Here is a 19,384-nt window from a genome sequence, read left to right as displayed (position 1 = left end):
ATTGTGTGGATGTGAGAGTTAGGGCGGGTTAGTTGAGTTAGGGTTAGGGCGCGGGTCAGGCAAGTATGCAATTGTGTGGACGTGAGGGTAAGGGTGGGGTATGTGAGTTAGGGTTAGGGCGCGGGTGAGCTGAGTGTGCGATAGTGATGGACCTTAGGGTTAGGGTTTGGGTTAAGGTAAGTGGATATTTAGTGGTGTATGTACAGTTTAGTGTAGGGTTAGATGTAAGATTTTAGGTGTATGTGTGTGGATTGCTGTTTGTTTGGTGTGCTTGTGTTGTGTGTATGGGTTTCAGAACAGCAAATCTTTTCCCTAGGAAAAAACTCGCTGTTCTGAATGTTCGATGTCAGCATTCACTGAATAGGGGTCGATATTAGAACATTCAAAGTTCTGAAACTTTGATGTTCTAATATAGACCTGAAAGATTTATAGAATAATATAAAAAAGTTGTGCACCATTTATTTATTTATTTAACAGTGGTTTACCAGGAAAGTCTGACTTGGAACAAAGACAGTTTTCAGTGGAGGCTCAGGGAGAAATGCTCCAGACACATGTCTTTGTAACCATGAAACTTATATGTACTTAAGTCCTCTTCTAGGGAAACTAAAAAATAATAATACTCAATTCAGAACTGAACCAGAAAAAGAGACTTTAAAAAACATTTATTATATATATGTAATAATGTACTGAATTTATCAAATGTGTATGACAATAGAGGTTTGTGGACTGGGTCATAGGATTGTAATGTGATAATGAAACTGGAAAATGATAGTGTTGTACATATTCCAAGTGTTATTAATGTTGAAGGTGATAGAGGCCTGGTTAGATATTGGGGACAGCCAAAAACTTGCTATTTCTATGGAAAATTGATCATTTAATTAACAGATGTAAACAAGATGATGTTTTTCATGCTGGGCATGGGACATCATGCAAAATACTTGAACCAAAATAATATAAATGTAAAAACATGGGGCATTTGGGGGTATGTGAATAAAAAAAAACATGAATTAGTTTTGAACACTATAGAAGAAGTCAGAGAACAAGGTTAAAATGATAAAGTTATATAAAAGGAATTAGAAGCAGAAAAAATGGGAAATAAAAATAGTAGTATTACTGATAGAGAACAAATAATACAAAAAAGATAAAGTGAAAGAAGATTTTAACATATAAACCATTTGAAGAGGGAGACATGTTTAAATGAGAGTGATAAAGTTAAATGGAATAGTCACACAAAAGAGAAATTCAATTGGTAAAAGAGTGAGAGAGAAAATGAAGAATATAGAATATTTCAAAAAAAAAGAAGAAAGGAAAATGATAAATACATATTATTGAAAGTAGAGGCATGTGTAAAGTTTTGTTGTGAAATGTCAATAGTTTTAAGATGCTGGGAAGATAGATGGGAATTTTGGAATGGTGTAATAAGCAAGACAGTGCTGTTATATTAGAAGATACTAGATTTTTGTCAAAGTTAGAAAGAATTCAAACTGAAGTATGGTAGGGGAAAATCTGATGTAGAATTTTGGGAAAGAGGCCTGCTCAGGAATACTGGTATTATATAAAGATACAATTAAAGTGTTAGATGCCACCTTTGTCCTAATTGGTAGAATACCTATTATTGATGTAAGATGTAGGAAGCATATTATGAGAATTATTGCAATATCTGCATATGTAATAAAAAAGGAGAGTGAAGAGATGTTTAGAAGAATAATACAATATGTAGCAGTTAACATGGAGGTAATTGTAGTAGGAGACTTTAATTGCAGTCTAAGACAGCAAAACAAGAAGGCTTATGGTATTAAATTAGCAAAGGCTATCATAACATATGGGCAGGTAATATATGGAATCTAGAGACTTGGAAATATAGAAGAGGGGAAAAAGAACAGAAATAGATTATTTTTTCATTGTCAGAAAGCTTAGTAATAGTTAAGCAAGGATTGTTATTAACAGGTTTTCAGATCTCTGGTCAGTTTGTATTATGGTGAAGAAAAATGATGACTATATAAGAATAGGGAAAGGTATAAAAAGAATAAATTAAGTGAAATGGGATTGCTAAAGGGAGAAAAGAGGTTATGACATTATGGCAAGATCATGCAGAAATGAGAAAATGTTATAAAGATTGGTCAGAATGGTAGTTATGTTTTAAAATGAAGTATAAAAATGCTATGTGACATGGGAGAAAGAAAAGCTATACATAGAAAAAATAAAATGCAAGAATGTAAACAATGGTATGATTGATTGTTTAAAGAAAATTATGAAAAGTTTTTTTATTAAGGAACAAAATGATATGATTTAAATAAGAAAAAATAAAGCATTCATTGTACAAACAGAGATATTTTTGAAGGGAAAAAAGATAAAATTGCACCATATTTAAGTAAAATAATTAAAGAGAATAATAGCGTAATGAGGGAAACGAAAGCGTCTTCAGGTAGAATGCATAATACACAAGAACAGATTATGAATGTAGTATAAGAACATATTAAGACATTATCTAAAGACCAGAGAACAAAGAAAGAGAAAAATGGAAGATATGTACATTTTTGACATGGAGAATAAGGATTTAGAAAAAAGATTTAGGAATAGAAGACCTAGAACAGGCAATAAAAGTAATGAATTTAGATTCAGCAGCAGGACCAGATAGAATGGAATATAAGATATATAAGAGTTTGACTATAGAGCAAAATAAATGGTTTATAAAGGTACTAAATGAATGGCTGAAGAATGGTTTTGTGTATAAATAACTATGCAGAGGTGTCATCATGTTTGTATGGAAAAAAGGAGAGAAGGAAGAAATACAGAATTGGAGACTGATTGTGTTAAATAATACGATTTATAAGCTTTTATGAAAATATTAAAAAGGATGGAAAAAGTAGGTAATGTAAATGAGCATGTTTGGCATTAAAGGGGAAAAAGTTAAAGATTTATTGTTAATAATTAGGGAATTAGTAGATGATATAGTAGTTAGAAATGTTCAAGCAAACCGTAGGAGATTTAAGTAAAACATTTAATTCAAATTATCACTCAGTATTGTGGGATATATTTGATAGATATAAGTAAGAGTCTTAAAAAGGTGTGCATGTCAGTATATAAGTATATTATAGTAAAGATTATGATAAATGGTTGAGAAAAGATATAAAATTAGAAAAGGATATTAGACAAGGGTGTCCATTGAGTGGTACATTATTTGTATAGTAATGAATGCAATATCTACTTTTTTGTTTTCTCCAAGTCTTTTGGGTTTCTAATACTATGATGGGAATGGACCCCATTCCTAAGTCAGAGTACGATTAAAGTTCATGAAATTAGTATTATTTCACTCTTTGATGTTAGCCAAAAGTGCTTTTCGCAGTACCTGCAATGTGCCCAGCAATGACTCCTGCAATTCATACGGTGTTTCATGAATTGGTAACATATCTAAATATGATTGTAAATTCTTTTTTATAAGACCAGTAGCTCCTACTACTATTGGAACTGTCTGGGTATCTTTCTTCCACATGGCTCTCATTTCTGCCTGCAGATCAAGGTATTTTATGACTTTGTGACTTTGTGTCTCTCTGTACGCAAGACACTATAGTCACTAGGTGTGGCAATTTCAATGATCAATGCTACTTTTGTCTTCTTTTCTTGGATCACTGTGTCCGGTTTTCTAGCATCTATCTTTTGCACTATTGGTATTGGGTGATCCCATGTGATGTAAACTTCATTCTTTTCTATGATTCTCTGTGGCTCATGTATCCAATGTTTTTCAACCACTTTGATACCATAATGTTTGCATAATACATATATGAATAAGGAGATGGATGTTAAGAATTATATTTCAAATGAAGGGATAAAAATGCCGATTTTGCTAAATTACACAGATGATATTATTATTACAATGAAGAATAAAGCAAGTATGAATACAGTGATAAAACAAATGCAATAAATTATTTAAGTTATTGGTTTGGTTTTAAAGACAAAGTCAAGGTTTAGATTTTGAAGGAAAGATTAGTGGAATTAATTTCAATAAGGATAAAATTAAAATTTTTGGGATAATCTTTTGGAAACAAGAAATTGTAAATTTCATATGGAAAGAAAAATAGAGGAAATAAAATGTGTGTTTGTGAAGTCTTTTAGGATTTCCTTTGAAAAAAAAGTGTATTTAATAAATTATGTACTGTTAGCAAATCTTACTTATTTAGCTGGTGTTTATAGTCTTCCATTAAACTTAAAAAGATGTATATAATATAATATTTTCTTTTATTTGGGATTGAGGTTGAACTATGTAAAAAGAGAGATGTTGTACATGAAAAATGAAAAAGGAGGTTTAGGGTTAATAAACCCTATAGTCTATATCCCCTCATTAAACTTATATAAAGTAATGGAATGTTTAAAAGAAAATGAGGGTCCATTATTAACGAAAATATTAAGTTTGAAATATAAAACAGAATGGCTGATCTTTTTTAGTTAAAAAAAAAGGAGGTTTTGTTGTAACAAAGAAATGGAAAACTATCAAGCTAAGATTTTATTGTGGAAAATAAATGTAAATAAGACTGATAATAAGAGAAAAGGATGGAATGATAAAATTATGGAAGAATATTATAGGATATATCCTTGGAAGAAATTAAACATTAAGAAAAGGAATACTAGTATTGCAAGAATGATCATATGCAAAAGACATTCCCCAGGATTCAATAAACTCCATGTAGGCTTCTTGCAGAGCCTACACGGAGTGTAGCAGCTACTGCAATGGAGCTCATCATGCAGCAATGTGCAATGCATATTAATGAGTCACATTGTGTCAATGCAAGGTTTTGCAACTGACGGCAGTGTTGCTGGCCAGAAAACCTTGCAAGTGAATGCGGAGAACAATTCCATGTAAGTCAAAGTATCAGCGGTCTGCAAATTTGGCCAAAATGTCATAATGACCACCAGGGTACACAGATAGCATTGATTCTACACATTTCACCACAAAGGCCAACATAATGCAAGGAAACAGAAATATGGACCTAAAATGTAGCATAGATGTGTTACAGTGAAACAGATACCCCCTTTGAGCAAAACTAAAGGCATACATAATAATAGGGGACAACAGCCCATGAAATATGTACAGATATGTAATACTGCACTTCCACACCTAGAAAGTTGATAGAATAAATAGGTTGTACATTAACATGAACTGTCTGAATAGCATATACATACACCTGGATTCAAACCCAGTACCATCTGGCCCCAAAAAGGAATGGATCAAAGCATTAATAGGTCATGCCACAGAATCAGTTAAGTAGCAAATGTATTTTACATAAGCGATTGTAACTGTCACAGTTTAGGAAGGATTTCCCTTTGTACTCCCCGTGCTTGCTCCCCATATCACCACTGTCCTATCTTCCCCATTTCTTGTTTATAAAGCATTATTTGGCAATGGTGTGCATTGCGCACCATCGCTAAGGAATGGTGAATGACACCTATATAAATGTATGTTAGTGTATCATAGACACCAGTACAAGTATTACATTACATATTTTAGAACCCAATACCATATGGCACAAACAAGAGGAATATATCAATGAATTTACACCTGCAGCCACAGAGTCAGTTTTGCAGTACATGTATTTCATACAATCAATCCTAATTGTCAAAGTTTAGCAGGGAATTCCTATTGTTCTTCTCCCTGATTGCTCCCCATGTCACCAGTGTTCTGTGTTCCCTATTGATATCATCTTAAGTATTATTGCATGATGGTGCACAATGCAGCAAGTCTGTAAAAATGTAAATGTAATAGATACAACTGTAGGTGGACCCAGTACCACCTTGCCCCAAAAAATGAACATATCACTGCATTAAGAGCATTAATAGCGGTTGCCAGAGAGTCAGTTAAGCAGCAGGTGTATGCATCAGGAGTTAAGTTTGCCAGTTGCTATTCGGTCTCTAAAATACACCTGCTACTCAACTGAGTCTATGACACCACCTGTCAATGCATTGATCCATTCCTATTTTGGGGCCAGATGGTACTGAATTCCTATACAGGTGTATGTAATACTTTCAAATACTTTTATGTTTGCTCCAGTTAAGACAGCACAGACATGGTGCTTAAAGGTGTGCAATGCTGAGCACCATGTTTATGCAATAGTAATCATCATGCAACATTTTCAAACAGTGTGTGCATTCACACTAAACACAGTAACTGCAGTTCGTGGGAAACCATCATTCTACATTAGTCTTTACTATGGTAGGCTTGGCTGGTGTTTGTGGAGAGGGAGGGAGAGTTCTTGCTCAAAGATGGGGTGTCCAGGAGTCCAAAGTGTCTTTTGGAATCCTAGTGAAGAGATATGGGCCTAGGCTATTTCAGAGGGACTATTACGGCTCAGAGTACAAGTCAGAGACATGGGATAGTCTTGCCTGGGATGTGTCCAGTGCTGTCGGTATCCCTTGCACTGCAGTACAATGTTAAGAAGGTCTTGGATAAATTAAGTAGGACAAGATTAACCATTAAAACCAGTAGGAGTCAAGTGGGTATGGCAGAGGTCTCTTACTTAGGACACAGAGTGAGAAGTGGTAAAATTAGGCTGGAACCTGTCAAGGTGGATGCTATTCAAGTGTGGCCAGTTCCTCTTACTAGGAAACAAGTGACAGCATTTCTAGGGACATTGGGTTATTATAGAAAATTTGTGCCCAATAACAGTACCTTAGCTACACCCCTTACTGACCTAACTAGGAAGAATAAACTGGACAAGGTAGTGTGGATCACAGATTGTGAACAGGCATTCCAAAAACTAAAAGAGATTTTGGGATGATCCCCTGTGATAGCCAGATAAGATTATAGTAATGAATTTATTGTACATGTAGATGCTTCAAATTATGGGGTGGGGGCTATACTTAGCCAGGTTTCTGTACTAGGAGAAAAGCACCCAGTGGTATATCTGAGCTGTAGACTCCAACAAAGAGAAAAGTGTTATGCAGCCATGGAGAAAGAGAGCTTGGCCATAGTGTGGGCATTGCAAAAGCTACAGGCCTGTCTTTATGGGAAAAAATTCCCTGTACTGATAACCTTTTAACATGGCTTAATAGAGTCAGTAAGCAAAATACCATGTTACTGAGATGGAGTCTAGGATTGCAAGCATATGATATGAGCATACAACATTGCATTAATAATACCAATGCAGATTGATTGTCTAGGAGAAGAGTGGGTTAATATTCCCAGGTAGACCCATTTTTCACAATCGTCTATTTTCAAGGGTCACTTGAAAATTATGCTTGAGTCATAGGGGGAGAAATGTAAACAAAATGAAACACTGTCTTCTGTGTTAGCATGTCTGTCAGGAGAGTTGTGTATATGCTCTGATTAACTTGTATTGTATGCTAGCATGCCTACTTGTGAAAATATAAAAAAAGTTTTTAAAATGTTTAAATAATATATCAGTGTGTTCATACATTTCTATTTGCACTTGTTTGAGAGGGAGATTCTAAATACAAACTGTCTGTAGAGAATCAGCTGTACAGTAAGTGATGTCATTGGAATGTTCCTGGTTGCTTGGTGATTATTTGAACAGCAAATTGACAGGAAAAGACTTTTTCAAACAGCTGATTGTTATTTTTAAAATAAGACAGTTGAGACTGTTAACCTGGACTATATAAAAGAGACTGCTGAAGTCAGTTGCTGGGTGGTTTGTGAAGAGCAGCATTTAGTTGAGAGTTACAGTCAGTTACAGTGCTGTGCAGAAGATACCCGGAAAAAGGACTCACCAAAAACTGTAAGCCTGCCTTTTCCTTGCTGTTATGTTTTAGATGAGATCAGGGACAGCATTCGCTAGTTAGATTAGGAAAGTTTAGTTATTTAGATAGAGTTTTTCTAAAATTATGGACTTCTTTCCTACAGTTTAATTTTAAATTTCTGGTGATTGAATTCTGGTGTTTACTGAAAGTTGTTAATTTAAATTCTTATAATCATTTTACATTTTATTAAATGTTTTTTCATAACTTTACATTGTGGCTAGACAATCAGTGCATTCTCTAGAGATTAGAGAGTGTTAATACTTGTTTGATATTCCCCAGGTGACCTCAAATGCCTGGCTGCTTCTGGTCATCGAGATCATTTTTTTTGATATTTAAGATTTAAAAATTGATCACCCTTTGAAGGGTGTGTAGACCTGTCTGAATGTGGTGGCAGCATTTACCATTTGTATTGGGGAGGAGACAAAGCTGGAAATCTGTGTCAGGCTTCCCACAAGTGTTTGAGTGTGTTTGAGATTCAAATTTATTTTGAGTGTGAGTGAGTCGGAGGTCTTAAACTGGAACACCTTGCTCTGAAGTGTATGATAAGGGATTACATTTGGGGTGGACAGAGGTATATATTTCAGTCCCAGTAAAATAGAGCATGTTCCTCTTGTGCTCCTAAGGGAAATTGTGGAATTTTACTCTTGTGTGCTGTGTGCTCGGGTGTTTTCTGTGATGCTCCCGCACTGGAGTCAGTGGTAAGGATTGAGGCTCCTTAATTACCGAACTGGGTTTTAAGTGGGGGTATCATATTATTGATGGCAGTCTAGTAGGATATTAGCTATATATCACACTTACCACAGAGCAAGACCAACGTAGAAAGATGTTTTTTCCACCAACTGCAGTTATTGCTCTTACTAGGCATTTGCACAGTGTTTGAAAATTTTGCCTGATGCTTACCACCGTGCATACATGTTGCTTAGCATTGTGTAATGGTGGGCAGAGAGCTACATTGGCAAGCAATTAAATTTCAAGGTTATTGGATGTACAGGCCTTTGTGCATGTGCTTTAGGCAAAAGTGAAGGCCATGCCAGTCCACATAGCAGGAACACACTGACAGGACTATAGTACATAGTATATTTTAAATTTTTGACTGTCTGCTTCCTGGCTGGTCTAGGTTCTCTGGTTAAAATGTTTGTGCTATGCAGCATATCACACAAGCAATGGCAAAAAAAAAGAAATTTAAAAGAAGAAAAGTAAGGAAAAGGAAAAAAAAATGCCGTGCTCTCATACAATCCTATGATCTTAATATTGTAACGTGACCTGTGATGTACACCACACGTTTGGACTGTAAAATCCTGTAAGAAACATGTTAGAAAATAATTGTATACATTGCAGTTTCTTACATCAAAACCCTCACAAGATCATGTCTACCTCTGAAATGCCTTGACAAACATGGCCACTCCAGCAGTACATTTCTAAATAATGCCTACATATAGAATAAAAGCCTGTACTTCACATTATTGTTAAATGCATTTCAGCATATGCAGTATGTAGGTAACAAAATGGAACCATACCTTCTGAGATTCAGTACTTCTCTGTACAGATATCCTGAAGAAAATGTTTTCTCTCACTGTTCAAAACATATAGAACTCTCCTCAATATCAGTTTTCCTAGCTGCAGGTTTGCCTTTTTATATGGTGCAGATTATTAATGGATTACAGTTGTGAGTGATTACTGTTTGAGAAAAGGAAATCACAACAATGCAGGCTGTCTTACTTCCACTGGGTGTGTCAGCTTAGATCTGGAAAATGTCTCTGGAGAGAACACAGAGGCTACAAACCATGCCATGATGTATGTGAATAGATTAAAAGCCATGTCACTGTAATGTGTCTGATATAGGATGAGGTCACATCCATCTGGCCTCCAGTCCACTGTCTGACCATGCCCTGGTGGGATTACTGTATATCCAAAACTATCATATAGCTGATGACATCAGTAGAGTATGTTGAGGCCAGAATAAGTGTCCCATATGCTGGTGTAATATGCTCTCAATAATGTCAAGCAACAGACACACACACACACACACACACACACACACACACACACACACACACACACAGCTGACTGCAGTAAAAATAGAACCCTTTCCTAAGTACACAGACTACAGAACACAGTACTTTACACAAGTGCACAGCTGAACTCCAACTTGGATTGTGTCAGACAACACTTTATAGCTGATAACATCAGCTGTGTGTGGTGAGGAGAATATGGTGATAATAGTGTCCCACATGCTGGTGTAAATGGCTGTCTATAATGTCAAAGAAGAGCACAAACACACCCACCCATCCAGTTGAAGGCAGTACACAGACTATAGAACACAGTACTTTATCCAAGCACCACAGCTCAAGTCTGACATAGAGTGTGTCGGTCAACACTTACACACACACACACACACACACACACACACACACACACACACACACACACACACACACTTGACTACAGTGAGGATAAAACCCCTACCTATCTAAGTACACAAACTACAGGACACAGTACTTAATGCAAGCACCATGGCACAAGTCTGATTTATACAGGAGTGCAGGTGTACTTATTGTAGATGACATCAGTGGGCCATGTTATTGGCAACAGGGTTGTGAAGCCTGCATGGGCATATAACTTCATATGTTCATATGAGGCTACTAGCCTAACAGCACTAGGCTGTTTGGAATCCTATCTGCGTAACAATACAAGTATCCGTATTGTGCACAGTTGGATGTTCGAGTTTAGTAGAGCGAGGTTGTGAGCACTAACAACTAGCCCTGTCCATGAGGGGCAGACAACGTAATATATTACACTTTATAGTGTGGTTGATATATGTGTAGAAAAAGTACTGAGACCCCATGGTTGTAATGCTGGGTGGGGGGGCAAACACATGGACGTATTGTAAATATATGACATATAGTTAGATCGGGCTCTTAGTTTGAAATGTTCCACATGTAATTTTATGTCATACAAAGAAAATGGACAATAAACACCAATAATAAAGCATCATATATACAGTTCTATAGCACAGCAGGTTTGGGCAATGGTTAAAGAAATGTACATGTATGTGAGATACACCTGTTTGTGCATAGGTTAGTAGTGCACAAAAGTGAGACACATTGCTAATGTCTGACAGTTAGTGTTGAGTATCTAACATATACCTGCTGGTTATCAGCACTGTGGTTGTGCCATGGTAAACAAAGTACAACAGTGGCAAGCAATGCTATTTCAAGGGTATTGCATGTACAGGTGGCAGTTGTGTATGTGTTGTTGGCAAAAGTGAAGGCCATGCTGATCCAGTTAGCAGGAATACATTTACAGGACTATAGTACACAGTATACCTGCAGTCATACATTTGATCATAAATGTGATAATACATAGATTACTAAATTAATAAAAATAATTGTGTATGGAATATATTGTATTCAAACCCAGGACTATGTGTATGGCAGTCCTACACTTACATCTGTTGCCACAAGAAGTTTGAGGAAACAGTTGTCTGTGTTGCACTTCACTGCTGTAAACTGCAATGTCACAGCAATAAAACAAAGGCTGCACACTCCCTACTAGAACCCAGAACCATATGTACTTCAGGCCAGGTTTTTGTGATGGTCAAGAGCATTACTTGAATGCATCCAGTTTCAATTTTTGGCTGTCTGCTTCCTAGGTGGCCTTTTTTTTCCCTTTTTCTGCAATGTCGTGCCTCACGCAAACCAGATAAGCTCGGCCAAACCTGAAATTTATTTGTTCTCTGGTCCCACTGTTTGCACTACATGGCACATCAGACAAAAAGTGGAATTAAAAACAAGAAAATTAAAAAAAAGAGACATACATGAAATGAGGAAAAGCAATGTATGACATACATAGTAGAAAATGATAGTACACATGAAATATTTCTACATAGTTTGAGATTTGAACTCTCACACGACTGCAACTTCAGAAAACAAGATTGAGTTTCATTCCTCTTTGCTACACAAACAGCTTATCAACAAAGAACCAAACTCATTCTTTACACAACCAACTACAACAGAATGTACACTGCTATCAAACCATCAGCTGTTATCTGTACATTTAATTATCTTTATTATATTTGCACATAATGCACTTAGTTCTCACATAACCTGTTATGATTATGCATGCAAATATACAGCTCTGTCTTATGTTTCTGTGTTTTTTGGTAATTCATCACTTATCTGACCAGTAGTGTGAGACATGCAGTATCTAAGCCATTCCATATCCTTGGCCTTAAAATGTGTGAGGATATTAACTGTGAGTAATATGATATGCAATTGCCAGCAACTGAAGGCCAGGTTGGATGGGGCAAACAAGCATTACCCCGGGTATCACTTCTGTGTCACTGTTAGATAGAGGCACAGTATACTAACCTCAAAAAAGGGCATAGCAAAATAAATTTAAAATGGGTGGCGAAAGCCAAACACATTCTGGCTAGGCTTATAAATGCCCTAGGGCAGATAGCCTAGTACGAACCTATGAACCTATGAACCTATAAACTGTTATTTTGGGGGGAGCATATTTGAGTTAATGTTATGGCACGAACAAGGGTACACTTCTCATTTTTTGCAGAGGAAGACAAAGCTCAATTACTGTTATGGCACAAACAAGCATAGCCTGTTCTTTTGAGGGGGGGGGGTGAGTTACTGCTATGGCACACACAAAGAGATGGCACAGACAAGGATATGATGCTCTTGTTACTCTCCTTGTTCTGCATCCTGTCTGTTGTTTGATCTTGGGAAGGATTGTGAAGTCAGAAACTACAACGTGTATCTTTACTTTTTAGTTTCTCTGTTTAATGAGGGTATGGCACTAAACTGAGGGCATGAAGGGATCGTCAGTACATTTGAGAGGTATGACTGTGTGAATCTTTGATTCCTGAGGTCTGCTACTTACTAATGGACACATATAAGTAAAATAAGTCTCTGCTGTCACATGTTAAGGTACTTTCTGTACATATCTAGCACTATTTACTTGATTAATGTACTAAGTTAAGAAATACAAGGATATGCCATAATATTATTAAAGAATATACTCTAGGTTCAGGACTTACCTTGAAAATATAGCAGCTGACACTGGTCTACTTTATTCTGTAGAAAGCTTAAAAGGGCGAATACAAATAGCGCGACAAATAAAGAGCGAACCGATTTGATTCTATTTATGTGGTTTGATATCAACAAAATGTTTATACATCTTATACACTTTTATGCACCTTTAACAACAACCTTCATTGTTATGACATCATTTCCTCTTGGATATGTATTTAAACTAATTAAATTAACTAAGTTTTGTATTCTGAAGAAGCTGTGTCAGTGTACACGGCGAAAACGCTGTACTAATAAATTTTGCGTTAAAAGGTATTTTATTTTGTCTTCGGTTCCTGTTAACCATCATTCCGATTACATTTGCTGGAGCAAGGAGTCTGTACCTACTTGTTTTGATATTTATTGGTTTTTTTCTATTTTACGTGTTTCAACAATAAAAAAACACATACATACACTAACCAAAACCCTACTTTTAACCCTAAATTAAACCACCAAAATCCTACTGCTAACCCTACACTAAACTCCACATACACAACTATTTATCCACTATCCTTAACCCCTCCCCAACCCTAAGGTCCGTAACTAACGCACACTTCCCTTATGGAGCTATACCCAAACAAACTAAATATTGCACACACATACACTTAACAAAACCCTACACTAAACCTTACATACATTACCTACCTATTCACTTACCTTAACCTGCACCCTAACCCTAAGGTCCATAACTATCGCAAACTTACCTTACGGAGCTATATCACAGACGGGCCAACTATGACGATTCGACACTTCACTTTTCTCGGTTTCGTTCATTCGACGTATTCGCGGTTCACTCTTTATGTGTTATGCTATTTGTATTCGCCCTTTTCAGCTTTTGACAGAATAAAATAGACCCGCTGATACAGTTGTAAATCAGGGCTGGATCTGTCTGATATAAGCAGTACTCAGTCAATGTATGGGGAGGTAAAGGCAGTGTAAGTTGTCTAGCATTAATTTTACTATATGTCAGTGAGTACAGAAAGGTATTAGGCACCTAGGTGGTTAGTGAATGTGCCATGCAATATCTCTTAGCCAAAGTAAGGGCATACTGAGCTTGCCTACATCTGCCTCCAACCACAACAGCTGGTGGTTCCCTCTCTGAGTCCTCATCTGAATGTGGCTGTGGTGACCTAAGCATTGGTGGGGGGATGTGTGTCCCTTCCCCGTACTGACCCTGCTGTAGCTGTTTCCGCAGGATCAGATTGAGTGGCATAGCACATAATGTGAAGATTTGTGTACATGTGCATGGCTTATAATGCAGGGCTCCACCAGATGTATCTAGGCACTGGAACCATTACTTCAGCAGCCCAGATATATGCCCTATGATGTTTCTGATTTCAGCTTGTGCTTCATTATGGCATGGCTGTGTCTGCACTTCTGATGGATGTCATCAGCAACATTTCCAGTACATAGCCAGCATTCCCCAGTAAATGGCCTTGTGGGAATTCCCCCCTAGTAAACGTCTGGTACAGCTGTGATGTCTGCTAGATATGGGAGTCATGATAACTACCAGGGTTGCAAGCACACACATTCAAGATAATTCCCTGGGCATTACACATGACTTGGCCGTTGATGGAGTGGTCTCCCTTTGCTGTTATTGTAGATCCTGCCCTGCTCACCAGGTGGTCCCTTAATGTGTACATGAGTGCAGTCTGTGGCGCACAGTACTTCAGGGTAGTGTGTTACATGGTAGAACTGTTGCATATTTCTGTCTCTCTCCTCAGAACTACAGGGAAAACATATGTGCTCACTGGCATGTATGAACATAGCATCCAGGTATTGGTGGAGGCTCCCGGATGCTGATGCCTGTGACAAACCCATCATGTCCCCAGTTGATTTTTGAAGGTACCTGTAGCTAAGATTCTAAGGTTACACATACCTTAGTTTCCACTGGCATGGGTTCCCTTTGGTTGTCTCTGGCTCTGAATTGAGAACAGCAGAGGTCACAGAATTCTTATGGTGTATCCCTGTCTACCATGAAGCGCTCTGCAATCTCCAGGTCATGTACCATTTGAAAAGTTACCCGAGGCCTATAAACCCTTTTCCTTCTTCTTGGCCTAAGCCTATTGGCACCAGCAGTAGCACCAGTGGCTTCAGCCTGTAGCACATACAGATGAATCAGATGAGCAGCAGCCCCTAGTATATTGTCCCTGTAGATTGTCTATGTTGCTACTCCAATAGGATTGAAGTATGCAGGAAAAACTACTATGTAGTCTACATGAATGCTTTATAGCTTGTTGAGTAGCTCCACAGTGTTGAATTGGTTCATTAACATGCAATTCATCTGATTATGCTGTAATTAACATCTATTAAACACATCTACTGCTTGCTCATTAGTGTGCTGTACACACCTCTCTGCACCTTGGTGCATCACCATGTAAATAAGGTAAGAGCAGGCAAAACTGGTATTACTTTCCTCCATTCCCATAATATTGAGCAAACATGGAGCACAAAACGTGAAGGAAAGTTTAGAACACACGATCATCTATACTCCAGCCCTACATATAAACGTACTGCCACAAGAATAATTATATGACAAGCACAGTCAAACCTTCCATTCATTCCTCCATTTGCTGTGATTACTATAAGCACCATATCATGCAAACAATGACCAAAATAATAAAAGAAGTACTTAAAGCAGAGACTACTCATTTTGCCACCAAATATAGAGGAGGTTGCATCTTAATGAAACAGAATTGTGAATTGTGCACTCCTTACATGCATTTTCACCCTTCACAGACCTACATATACACTCTGTAAATCTAACCTTACACCCCCGATGTCATCAATCATTGTTGCCATCTATTGAAAACTAACACTGAGGGAGTACCTACTTGATGTGAATATCCCTACATGGTTCTAATTTATTGGGATGCAGCAATTCTAATGAGTTCAAACCTCATTTACATCTTCACCATGGCAACATTTCCAACAAAAATAATTTCCCTCTGTATCTTGTACATAAATTTATACTTGTCAGAAGCACAGGCTTGTTTTCAAATACCTCCACTCCTAATATTTCCCCTGCTAACCCAATCCATATAAGTCAGCATAGGATATATACAGACAACAACAAAGACTTGCATATTTGTTCTAAAATCGTGCTGTTGCAATTTTAGTGTAACATTCTGATGTGCACACTCTCATACAACTCTTTTGCTCCTGCTGCAGCAATTTCCCTACAGCCCATTACAACCACTTCAATAAGATCCTGATGAAAATGTTGGTATCTTCTTTTAATAATGGAATAGGTCTATAATTCCATTGCTACACTTTTGCCTTATCTATCTATATTTGGTAAGACTATGGTACTCATCTTACCCGATGAACCTAGTAGACCTCTCAAGCTAACATTTTCCTCAAAAAGTCCTCTTACTACCAACCTAACCCTCAGCATAGGATATATACAGACAACCCCTTAAGGGTTTCAGCTGTGTGGCTTCTGAACATCCTTGACTTTTTCCTTTTTTAAGACTTTATTAACAGATTCAGACCAAACAAAGTCAAACACTGCTAACTATGCATGCACATTTCAGTCTTCTTATGATCTCATCAGCATAGCATAAGTGGACTGTTTAGCTATACTCCAGAAGCACAGGGTCTTTAAACCCAGTTGATGTCTATAACCATTAAGGTGTCTGCAAAGAATCCCAACTAACAATTAAACCACACTGTGTGATACTTTAAACCTCCTGTAATAGAGGCCCATGGGATATATGCAAATGACCCCTTAAGGACATCAAGTATTTCAGCTATATGGCTTCTGAATGCCCATGACTTTTTCCTTTTTCCTTTCAAGTCTTTATGGACATATTCAGGCCAGCAAAGCCAAATGCTTGGTTAGGTTTTTTTTTTTGTAGTTTTTACTAATTAGTTTGTCAGTGTGACCTTTTTACTTTTTGGGGGAAAAAAAAAATATATATATATATATATATATATATATATATATATATATATATATATATAAACTAGACAAGCTGTTACATGAGTCAGAAGGGTGCACACCAAGCAGTAACACATAAGACACCAAACACAAGTCCAGTCAGCACCAAATTGTAAAATCTGCCAAAATTCACCTTCACTGAACTCAAACGAGTCTTTAGACCATATGATTTCAATATTGGGGGCTTTTTTAATGCTTATTTTTCAAAAAAAAGAGGAAAAAACAAAATTTTCAGTAGTATATTCTGTATAAAGAAAATTGATATGTGTGTGCGCTTGGCCTTAAACGTGTATTCATGTATGTATGTATAACAAAGCATTAAAGAAAAATATATGTCCACACACACACACGCACACACACACACACACACACACACACACACACACACACACACACACACACACACACACACACACACACACACACATACACACACTCACACTCAGATACACACAGGGAGGGGGAGGCACAACACAACAGAAGGCTGTGTTGGTGATGAAATTATGCTGGCCTTTATTTTCAGTTTGATTTTAGCAATTTGGTATGATGGAATGTTTTTTGATGACATATTCTCAAGAGACAAACATGAGGTCATATTCTGGCTCTTTGGCCCTTATCAGGTAAGTGTTTGTCAGCACGCTGAGAGTTCAGATTATTTTGATGTCTAGTAGCTGCTTTCAGAGCTGGTGCAGAGGTGGCCCTTGCTGTTTTCTTGACTTTTATTCCAGGTTTACTGAAATGTGATGTGTTTTAAAACAAATTATGCTACAATATTTCTTGACAGAGTAATAAATCTTAAGCAAATTTGTTCTTCTGACTCTGCAAACTGCCTGCAGCCTGATCTAGGTAAGATTAATCTTGCTTCCTATATAAACAAGTAACATGGAAAAGAAAATACAGCTACCATGTTTCAGCATTACTGCAAAATATGATTCCTTAGATTACTTTAGTAACCGTTTATTTTATCTATCATGTTACACTACAAGAATAAATTACATTCTAGTTCTTTCAGTGAAAAATATAGCATACCTATAGCATTATGTATTTTCTATTTGCTTAATATGTTACATGATTTATATTTATTCAGATGTTGCAAAGACAATCTTCAAGACAACAGTTTCGACATATAACTAATCTAATCATTTTGAGTCTGACTTCTTTATGACCACACGGATATTTTTTATATTAGCTTCACTGTGGATGTTATTGGGGATGAGATGAGTTAGGTGTCCAAATTTTGGAAACAGATGCAATTTTTCATGCTTTGCCTTTAAATATATATAAATAAATCACACAGGTTTAGTCTACATATCCTTCCACTTTAGTCCAATAGTTTAATGTGATCTGTTTAGGGAACCAAATCACTGACAGATGAACCACAAAAAGTGCTTGCCTTTATTACTGGAAAAACATTATTGAAAACAATATTGTAAGCCTGATTAAAATCAGGGTCACTTGTAAACATGGGGGGAACTGCAGATTTGCTATTCTGCTGATATGAAGAAGAGTTTTTTTGCCTGTTACACAGAATCAGTCAGAAGACATTTTATATATATATACATATATATATATATATCGTACAAACCACCCTAGCGTAGACCAAAGGAAAACAAATGTAGACACACGCCCCTGGAGCTGAAAGCAAAAGTACAAAAGCAGACCAGTAGTTATATATAACTCTAGAAAAGCTGCCCAAGCACCAAACGGATCGTTGTGACGAGAGCCTGGAGTATAGGCAAATTGCCACAGTCGCAAATCTGTCAGCTCAAGACAGCAAACTTTAAATGCAAAGGTAAGCACCTTATCAGTTACACTTTCAAATAGATGCACCAAACAAATCTGAATGAAATAACCAAGTATGCAACAAGTAATGTCACCAAGACCAATATCCGCTCACCAAATGAACTCAATGCAGCCACGCTAACCTCCTCAAGCCTCTCAGTAGATGAAACGAAAAGTATCTGCTAAAGGCAAGGTAGCATACCAACAAGGTGCAGATTAAACGGCCTGAAAAAGCAGCAATGCTGTTAGCGGCTGTTGGCGGCTTCACCTTTCAGTTAAATCCACAAACAACCCTTCAGTTGGCGACTTTACAATTCAGTTATTCCACAAACAACCTTTCGGTTCAGCAGTAGTAGTTCATACCCGGCAATAGTTCCTCTAGTACATGAATGGAATCCAAACAAGGACATATGTAGATAAAAATAGATTTATTTGTGAGCGCTTTCGCGGGCACTCCACCCGCTTCTTCAGACAAACAAGGACATTTTATAAAAACTAAGTTTAAATACAATGAACCGCTAGCTTTCAACCAATGCTAACTCAGATACAGAGCCATATGACTTCGTCTTTCTCATCCTCATACTCGCTAGGCTACAATATAAGTCAAAGCCATTAAACACCGGCTGCCCAAATTAAAGGCGCCACACATGCCTGAACGTCAGAACCTACAAATATATTTAAAATCCACATAGCATCGAAGCAACTAATCTTAGTTGCAATTATAGAATACAAAATAACAGCACAAAAATATATACTAATATACATATAATACAAATGAAACTAAAACAATAATGTAGAATACTAAAGTAATAAAGTAATAAAATAAAAT

Source organism: Protopterus annectens, chromosome 11.part0 (assembly GCF_019279795.1).
Source record: "Protopterus annectens isolate FY-2018-M chromosome 11.part0, PAN1.0, whole genome shotgun sequence".
In the NCBI taxonomy this organism is placed as follows: Eukaryota; Metazoa; Chordata; order Ceratodontiformes; family Protopteridae; genus Protopterus; species Protopterus annectens.
Note: the sequence above shows the minus strand (reverse complement) of the source record.